The sequence below is a fragment of the Arachis ipaensis genome, chromosome B5 (genome assembly GCF_059453495.1).
Source record: "Arachis ipaensis isolate K30076 ecotype BB chromosome B5, ASM5945349v1, whole genome shotgun sequence".
Lineage (NCBI taxonomy): Eukaryota > Viridiplantae > Streptophyta > Magnoliopsida > Fabales > Fabaceae > Arachis > Arachis ipaensis.
Window position 1 is genome coordinate 113103515 of NC_142440.1, and position 9876 is coordinate 113113390.

The following is a 9876-nucleotide window of genomic DNA, read 5'->3' on the forward strand; positions in this document are numbered from 1 at the left end:
ACATATTTCAGGGATGGTGGTAATGGTTTGAGCTCGGGTTTAGGAGGTTTTTCCTCTTCCAGAGGAAAATTCAGAGGCTCTTTCATCTCCTCTGAATCCTCCAAATCAGGCTGAACATCTTTAAAGATGTCTTCCAACTCTGATTCGAGACTCTCAGCCATGTTGATCTCTTCTACCAAAGAGTCAATAAGATCAACTTTCATGCAGTCTTTTGATGTGTCTGGATGCTGCATGGCTTTGACAGCATTCAACTTAAACTCATCATCATTGACTCTCAGGGTTATTTCCCCTTGTTGGACATCAATGAGGGTTCGTCCAGTTGCTAGGAAGGGTCTTCCTAGAATGAGAGTAGCACTCTTGTGCTCCTCCATTTCCAGCACTACAAAGTCAGTGGGAAAGGCGAATGGCCCAACTCTGATAATCATGTCTTCAATCACGCCTGATGGGTATTTAATGGAGCCATCAGCAAGTTGGAGACATATCCGGGTTGGTTTAACTTCTTCAGTTAAGCCAAGCTTTCTGATAGTGGATGCCGGTATTAGGTTGATGCTTGCCCCAAGATCACATAAAGCTGTCTTGGTGCAATTACCTTCTAATGTGCATGGTATCAGAAAACTCCCAGGGTCTTTAAGCTTTTCAGGAAAGCTTTTCAGAATGACTGCACTGCATTCTTCAGTGAGGAGAACTCTTTCAGTTTCTCTCCAATCCTTCTTATGACTCAAGATCTCTTTCATGAACTTGGCATAAGAAGGTATTTGCTCAAGTGCCTCTGCAAATGGAATCTTTATTTCAAATGTCCTGAGATAATCTGCAAAGCGAGCAAATTGCTTATCCTGCTCCTCTTTCCGGAGTTTTTGAGGATAAGGTATCTTGGCTTTATATTCCTCAACCTTAGTTGCTGTAGGTTTATTGCCTACAGAAGTGGTTGAAGAAGCCTTTTTAGAGGGGTTGTCATCAGCACTTGTGTGTGTCTGATCCCTCACTGGCAATTGAGTGCAAGAGTTAGAAGCTAGAGTGACGTGAGACGCCAACTCCTTGTCTGTTCCTGGCGTCTGAACGCCAGAACTGTGCCCATTTTGGGTGTTCAGCGCCAGATCTTGCCCATTTTGGGCGTTCAACGCCAGATCCTTGCTTGTTTCTGGCGTTGAACGCCAGTCCTTGCTTGTTACTGGCGTTGAACGCCAGTCTTGGGCATGGTCTGGGCGTTCAGCGCCAGCCTTCCACCAGATTACTGGCGTTTTAACACCAGAATTACTTTTCCTTGGGCTCTTACTGTCCTCAGGTGAATTTTGGGTGGTTTGCTCATTCCTTAGCTCTTTGCTGCCTTGAGGTGGGGTATTTAATGTTTTCCCACTTCTTAATTGAACTGCTTGGCATTCTTCTGTTATTTGTCTTGACAGCTGTTGCTTTGTTTGCTTCAATTGTTCTTCCATATTTATATTAGCCATCCTTGTCTCTTGTAGTTTATCCTTGAATTCGGCTAACTGCTTTGTTAGAAAGTCCAATTGCTGATTGAATTCAACAGCTTGTTTTACAGGGCTGAGTTCAGCAGTTACTGTTTTAACCTCTTCTTTTATGGAAGGGTCACTGCTTAGGTACAGATGCTGATTCCTGGCAACTGTATCAATGAGCTCTTAAGCCTCTTCAATTGTCTTTCTCATGTGGATAGATCCACCAACTGAGTAATCTAGAGACATCTGAGCTCCTTCTGCAAGCCCATAATAGAAGATGTCTAACTAAACCCACTCTGAAAACATTTCAGAGGGGCATTTTCGTAGCATCTCTCTGTATCTCTCCCAGGCATCATAAAGAGATTCATTATCTCCTTGTTTAAAGCCTTGGATGTCCAGCCTTAGCTGTGTCATCCGTTTTGGGAGAAAGTATTGATTCAAGAATTTTTCTGTCAGCTGTTTCCATGTCCTTATGCTGGCCTTAGGTTGGTTATTTAACCACCTCTTAGCTTGATCTTTTACAGCAAATGGAAACAGTAATAGTCTGTAGACATCCTGATCTATTTCCTTATCATGTACTGTGTCAGCAATTTGTAGAAATTGTGCCAGAAACTCTGTAGGTTCTTCCTGTGGAAGACCGGAATACTGGCAACTTTGCTGCACCATGATAATGAGCTGAGGATTCAACTCAAAGCCACTGACTCCAATGGAGGGTATGCAGATACTACTCCCATATGAAGCAGTAGAGGGGTTAGCATATGACCTCAGAGTCCTCCTGGACTGTTCATTTCCTCTTAGGTCCATGATGGAAAAAGGAAGATGATGTAAAATAGAAAAAATATTTTTATTTATTTAATAATTTACTTATTTCAAAAACAAAATAAATTAAAATAAAATAAAAATGGGTGAAGATTTTTGAAAAAAATAAGGAGAGAGAAAGTGGTTAGGAAATTTTGAAAAGGATATGATGATTTTTGAAAAAAGTTTTAAATTTTAAAATAAAAATCTGAATTTTAGAAATAGATTTCGAAAATTTGCTTTAAAAAAAAAAGAAAAGATATTTTTGAATTTAAGGAGGAGAGAGAAAAACAATAAAATAGCACAAGATTTAAAATTTTTAGATCTAATGCTCCTTGTTTTCGAAAATTTTTGGAGGGAAAACACCAAGGAACACCAAACTTAAAAATTTTAAGATCAAGACACAAGGAAAAACTCAAGAACACTTTGAAGATTCACAAGAACACAAGAACATGAATAAGGAACACCAAACTTAAAATTTTTAGAAAACCAAAATAAAATTTTCGAAAACCAAAGAAAAAATCAACAAGAAAACACAAAACTTAAAGTTTGGCACAAGAATTAATCAAGGGAAAAAAATTATTTTTGAAAAAGATTTTTAATAAAACTGGTGCCCAATCATCAAGAACATAAACCAACACTCTAGCCAATTGGGCAATAAATGTAACACTTGTTTTGAAGAAGGATATTTTTAACCAAGAACAATAATAAGAGACTCTAAACCAAAAAGAAAAATTTTCCTAATCTAAGCAATAAAATAGACCGTCAGTTGTTCAAACACGAACAATCCCTGGCAACGGCGCCAAAAACTTGGTGCACGAATTGTGAATCACACTTTTCACAACTCGTACCACTAACCAGCAAGTGCACTGGGTCGTCCAAGTAATACCTTACGTGAGTAAGGGTCGAATCCCACGGAGATTGTTGGTTTGAAGCAATCTATGGTTATCTTGCAATTCTTAGTCAGGAAGTCAATTATATTTATCAGGTGAATTGCGAATGAACAAGAGAGCATGGGTTAAAGGTTACTTGTTATGCAGTAATGGAGAATATGTTGGAGTTTTGGAGATGCTTTGTCTTCTGAATCTCTGCTTTCCTCTGCCCTCTGATTCACGCACGCACGTCCTTCTATGGCAAGCTATGTGTTGGTGGATCACCGTTGTCAATGGCTACCATCCATCCTTCCAGTGAAAAGGGTCCAAGTGCGCTGTCATCGCACGGCTAATCATCTGCAGGTTCTCAATCGTACCGAAATAGGATTTACTATCCTTTTGCGTCTGTCACTACGCCCAGCACTCGCGAGTTTGAAGTGCGTTACAGTCATCCAATCCCAGAATCCTACTCGGAATACCACAGACAAGGTTTAGACTTTCCGGATTCTCATGAATGCCGCCATCAATCTAGGTTATACCACGGAGATTCTGATTAAGGAATCTAAGAGATATTCATTCAATCCGATGTAGAACGGAGGTGATTGTCAGACACATGTTCATGGATTGAGGAAGGTGATGAGTATCACTGATCATCACCTTCTCCATAGTTAGGCGCGAATGGATATCTTAGATAGGAACACGCATGTTTGAATGGAAAACAGAAATACTTGCATTAATTCATCGAGACACAGCAGAGCTCCTCACACCCAACAATGGAGTTTAGAGACTCATGCCGTCAAAGAGTACAAAGTTCAGATCTAAAAATGTCATGAGATACAAAATAAGTCTCTAAAAGTTGTTTAAATACTCAACTAGTAACCTAGGTTTACAGAAAATGAGTAAACTATGATAGATAGTGCAGAAATCCACTTCTGGGGCCCACTTGGTGCGTGCTGGGGCTGAGACTAAAGCTTCTCACGTGCATAAGGCTGTTTTGGGCGTTCAACGCCAGCTTTGGATCCTTTTCTGGCGTTGAACTGCAACTTGCAACTTGTTTATGGCGCTGGACGCCAGAATTGGGCAGAGAACTGGCGTTGAACGCCAGTTTACGTCGTCTATCCTTGAGCAAAGTATGGACTATTATATATTGCTGGAAAGCCCTGGATGTCTACTTTCCAACGCAATTAGAAGCACGCCATTTGGAGTCTTGTAGCTCCAGAAAATCCATTTTGAGTGCAGGGAGGTCAGAATCCAACAGCATCAGCAGTCCTTTTTCAGCCTGAATCAGATTTTTGCTCAGCTCCCTCAATTTCAGCCAGAAAATACCTGAAATTATAGAAAAACACACCAACTCATAGTAAAGTCCAGAAATATGAATTTTGCCTAGAAACTAATGAAAATAAACTAAAAACCAACTAAAACATACTAAAATCTATATGAAACTAACCCCAAAAAGCGTATAAAATATCCGCTCATCAGGATGCACTCCACTGCCTGCCTAAGACTAGTGACACAGATGCATATGTGCAGGCTGGAGTAGAGATCCATTGTATGACTTACGATTATGATGCCCTGAGGGATGTTATTGCTACCCGGATGCCCCTTGGGTGTTGGATGCTAATAATAGAAAACCCAAGGGGATGTTATTCACTGATCTGACAAGGGAAGCTCGGATATGGCAGCAGATCCTTGCACACTATGTCATGCCGACCAACCATTTTACTGAGATTCCGGTGGACATACTCATCCTTATTGGTTGTGTCATGGAGGGGAAGAAAGTATACTTCCCCCGATTGATCCAGAGATTTATGTGGCGAGGGCATATCCGTGGCACACTTCCATTCCCGACTTTGGTCACTGAGATGATTGAGCGAGCCGGTGCTCCATGGGGAGCGGATGATGAGTCCCAACCCCAGTCCACAAAAAGGAGGACGTGATTCCATGGGGGACATGGGTGAATGAGAAGCTCCCATTCCGGCGTCGCTCTAGAGCTAGAGCCAGAGTAACAACGACGCTTGGCCCGTCTTCTTCCTCAGCCGCAGCAGGTCCATCAGTACCGATAGCACCACCACCAGCACCCCAGCTGACATATCTATTGGTACATCGTCTGTTCCGCTTCATGGAGTACAGTGAGAGCCGCATCATGTGACGTCTTGATAGAGTGGATCAGATATTTGTTGCACTGGGCGTCGAGTTGCTCCCTATTGCCGACCCTTCTTCTTCTTTTTCAGAGGAGGAAGAGCATGAGGCAGAGTAGGCTCAGCCGGAGGCACCCCCACAGACACAGGCTACCCCAGAGGCGCAGCAGACCCCCGCGGAGCCACAGCCTCAGCCCCAGCTAGATGCAACGGTTGACCCTCATCCTGAGCCCGAGAAGTAGCATCGAGGATGATGCTTCATTCTAAGTGTGGAGAGGTCACCGTCGTCACCGTCGATGGATTGCCATTTGGGTGATGAATTCAGACATTTATCACTTATTTTGTGTTATTTTTAGTACTTTGCACTTTATTTTTACTACACTTTTTGGATTATTGTATATATTTGTTATTTCGGATACTTTTGTTTTAGTTTGTTGCATTTTGTACCTTAGTTGGTAAATATTTCATACTTTTAGTCAGATTTGCTTTATGTAGTTGTTTTAGTTTTTTGTTGTGATTAGAAAAATATTTTGGATTGTCGAAACTCAAAGTTTACCCTTTGTATATAAGAAATTTGGTTTGATTGAAAAAGAAGGGATAAACTAAGAAAATTTTAAAATTTTAAAAATTTCTAAATCACAACATTGCATTTAGGATAAGCTTAGTCAAACAATGAAATTTCCAAAGAACTTATCTATAGGGCACCACCCCAATTGATTGAAAAAAATTTTTGTGGAACTTGCTTGAATTATATATTTTGTGAAGCATGTTTTGAGCTAAGAACACAAGCTTGTGAGATTTGAGCCTAATAGTGTGGTTACATCTTATAACCACTTATTTTTCTTCTTGTGTGCAATTATTCTCTTTCTATGATTGTGATCTTGATTTGTTTAATTCTATATGTCCATTATTCTTTGTATTCATGCACTTATATGATTGAGGCCATCATTTCATCAAGCTCACTGATCCAAATAAGCCTACCTTGTACCTTCCACTGTTAGCCAATTTTGAGCCTATGCTTAACCCAATTGTTCTTTATTTTAGCACATTACAAGCCGAAAGCAAAAAATAATAAATGTCCCTTGTTTGGATATTTGATTAGCTTAGGCTAGTGAGAGTATTCATTATTCAAGTTTGGAGAGATTTGGGAACATTGGTTGGGATAAAAGGGTGCTTTGTATTTTTATATTTGGGAATTGGGTGCATACTCATGTATTAATCAAATGTTAAACCTTGTGCATTGATGTTCTTGTATATAGTTTGAAGGAAATAAAAATGAGAAAAACAAAAGAAAAGAAAAGAAACGAGTAAAAAATAGAAAAAGAAAGAAAGAAAGGAAGAAAAAAAGAAATAAAAAGGGGACAAAATGCCCCAAAGTAGAGTTCAAAAAGAATCAATGCATAAGTATCGTGAAATAAAAAGAAATGCATGAGTATGTGAAAAAAAAAGTGAAGAATGGGTAGTTAGGTTAGAACTTAATTGTATAGGTTGTTACATAGGTTAGGTGGGAAAGTTTAAGCTCATCAAAGATTCAAATTTCTAGTCCACTTAACCATATATGACCTTACCTTGACCCTAGCCCCATTACAACCTTTGAGAAAGTCCTCATGATAATTATATGCATCCGTTGAATAATTGTTTATTGTTAGATGAGGAACAAATTTTAGAAAGCATGATTAGGGGAGAATTGAGTGAATCAACCCCCAAACACTTGAATGACTAGAGCAAATACACATCTAGTGAGGGTTCAATTACTCAATTACATGTTTTCACCATAATCGTTCTTATTCATGCAAGTTTGTTATCTTTTTTGATAATTCAATACAATTGTGGGTTAGATTTGATTCCATTGCTTTAGCCCTTTTGCTTGCACATGTTCCCTAGGAAGTTGATTTGTTTTGACCAAGTATTTACATCCATTGTAGGTAGCTGCATTTAGGTAGGTTGCATATAGTTTAGTACATTGAATAAATGTCATACCCCTTACTTCATTCTTGGTATAGCATGAGGACATGCTATAGTTTAAGTGTGGGAAGGTTGATAAACCTCGTTTTCAGGGTTTATCTTGTGCTAAATTTAGAGCATTTTATTAACTTTTTCTCACATTTATTCAATGAAATAGCATGGTTTTTGTGATTCTCCCTCATTTTGTGCTTGGTGGACGAAATTGCAATTACACTTTGATTATGTAAAATTCATTGCTCTTTCTTTCCCTGGCAATGGCGCCAAAAAAAATATGATGCCAATACCATGGTTCACAACTTCGCACAACTAACCAGCAAGTGCACTGGGTCGTCCAAGTAATACCTTACGTGAGTAAGGGTCGAATCCCACGGAGATTGTTGGTATGAAGCAAGCTATAGTCACTTTGTAAATCTCAGTCAGGCAGATATAAAATAGTAATGGGGTTTTCGAAAATAATACTAAAATAAGGATAGAAATACTTATGTAATTCATTGGTTAGAATTTCAGATAAGCGTGTAGAGATGCTTTCGTTCCTCTAAACCTCTGCTTTCCTGCTATCTTCATCCAATCAATCTTACTCCTTTCTATGGCTAGCTTTATGTAAGGATGTCACCGGTGCCAATGGCTACTTTCGATCTCTCTCGGGAAAATGGTCCAAATGCTCTGTCACAGCACGGCTAATCGTCTGGAGGCATCACCTTTGTCGTTGGTTGCATGCTATTCCTCCCTGTGAAAATGGTCCGATGCGCTGTCACTGCATGGCTAATCATCTGGAGGTTCTCGATCATACTGGAATAGGATTTACTATCCTTTTGCGTCTGTCACTACGCCCAGCACTCGCGAGTTTGAAGCTCGTCACAGTCATTCAATCCCAGAATCCTACTCGGAATACCACGGACAAGGTTTAGACTTTCTGGATTCTCATGAATGCCGCCATCAATCTAGCTTATACCACGAAGATCCCAATATCTCGGACTCGGTCCCCTGTATTAGTAATCTAAGAGATACTCGTTCAATCGAAGGTAGAACGGGAGTGGTTGTCAGGCATGCGTTCATAGGGAATGATGATGATTGTCACGTTCATCACATTCAGGTTGAAGTGCGAATGAATATCTTAGAAGTGGAATAAGTTGAATTGAATAAAAAACAGTAGTACTTTGCATTAATCTTTGAGGAACAGCAGAGCTCCACACCTTAATCTACTTTGAATATCTTCTGTATTGCTTGGGAGAGTACTAGGAGGGATTTCAGTGATCCTTTTACTCAGCTGGCCCACTTGTGCCTCCAAATTTCTAATGGATGACCTTGTTTCATTCATGAAACTTACAGTGGCCTTGGACAGATCAAAGACTAAGTTTGCTAAATTAGAGGTATTTTGTTCAGAGTTCTCTGTCTGTTGCTGAGTGGATGATGGAAAAGGCTTACTATTGTTAAACCTGTTTCTTCCACCATTATTAAAGCCTTGTTGAGGCTTTTGATCCTTCCATGAGAAATTTGGATGATTTATCCATGATGGATTATAGGTGTTTTCATAAGGTTCACCCATATAATTTACCTCTGCTATTGCAGGGTTCTCAGGATCATAAGCTTCTTCTTCAGAAGATGCCTCTTGAGTACTGTTGGATGCAGCTTGCATTCCATTCAGACTCTGGGAAATCATAGTGACTTGCTGAGTCAATATTTTATTCTGAGCCAATATGGCATTCAGAGTATCAATTTCAAGAACTCCCTTCTTCATAGGCGTCCCATTATTCACAGGATTCCTCTCAGAAATGTACATGAACTGGTTATTAGCAACCATGTCAATGAGTTCTTGAGCTTCTGCAGGCGTTTTCTTTAGGTGAATGGATCCACCTGCAGAAGTATCCAATGACATCTTTGATAGCTCAGATAAACCATCATAGAATATATCCAGGATGGTCCATTCTGAAAGCATGTCAAAAGGACACTTTTTGGTCAGATGCTTGTATCTTTCCCAAGCTTCATAGAGGGATTCTCCTTCTTTCTGTTTGAAGGTATGAACATCCACTCTAAGCTTGCTCAGCTTTTGAGGAGGAAAGAACTTGGCTAAGAAATCCGTGACCAGCTTATCCCAAGAGTTCAGGCTATCTCTGGGTTGAGAGTCCAACCACACTCTAGCTCTGTCTCTTACAGCAAACGGGAAAAGCATGAGCCTGTAGACTTCAGGATCTACTCCATTAGTCTTAACAGTATCACATATCTGCAAAAATTCAGTTAAGAACTGAAAAGGATCTTCAGATGGAAGTCCATGAAACTTGCAGTTCTGCTGCATCAGAGAAACTAGCCGAGGTTTCAGCTCAAAATTGTTTGCTCCAATGGCAGGAATGGAGATGCTTCTTCCATGTAAATTGGAATTAGGTGCAGTAAAGTCACCAAGCATTCTCCTTGCATTATTGTTGTTGGGTTCGGCTGCCATCTCCTTTACTTGTTCGAAATTTTCAATAAGGTTGTCTCTGGATTGTTGTAGTTTAGCTTCTCTTAGTTTCCTCTTCAGAGTCCTTTCAGGTTCTGGATCAGCTTCAACAAGAATGCCTTTTTCTTTGTCCCTGCTCATAAGAAAGAGAAGAGAAAAAGAAAAGAAGAGGAATCCTCTATGTCACAGTAAAGAGGTTCCTTATTGTTAATAGAAGA

The 9876-nt window shown here is 39.9% G+C and overlaps 1 non-coding gene across 1 annotated transcript; it reads left to right on the forward strand.

Moving 5' to 3' along the window:
- The first annotated feature begins 9154 nt into the window (after positions 1-9154).
- On the forward strand, positions 9155-9262 carry LOC148565403 (small nucleolar RNA R71). The gene has a single exon (XR_015883900.1). It is a non-coding gene; the product is annotated as a small nucleolar RNA R71 (small nucleolar RNA).
- Positions 9263-9876: the final 614 nt, after the last annotated feature.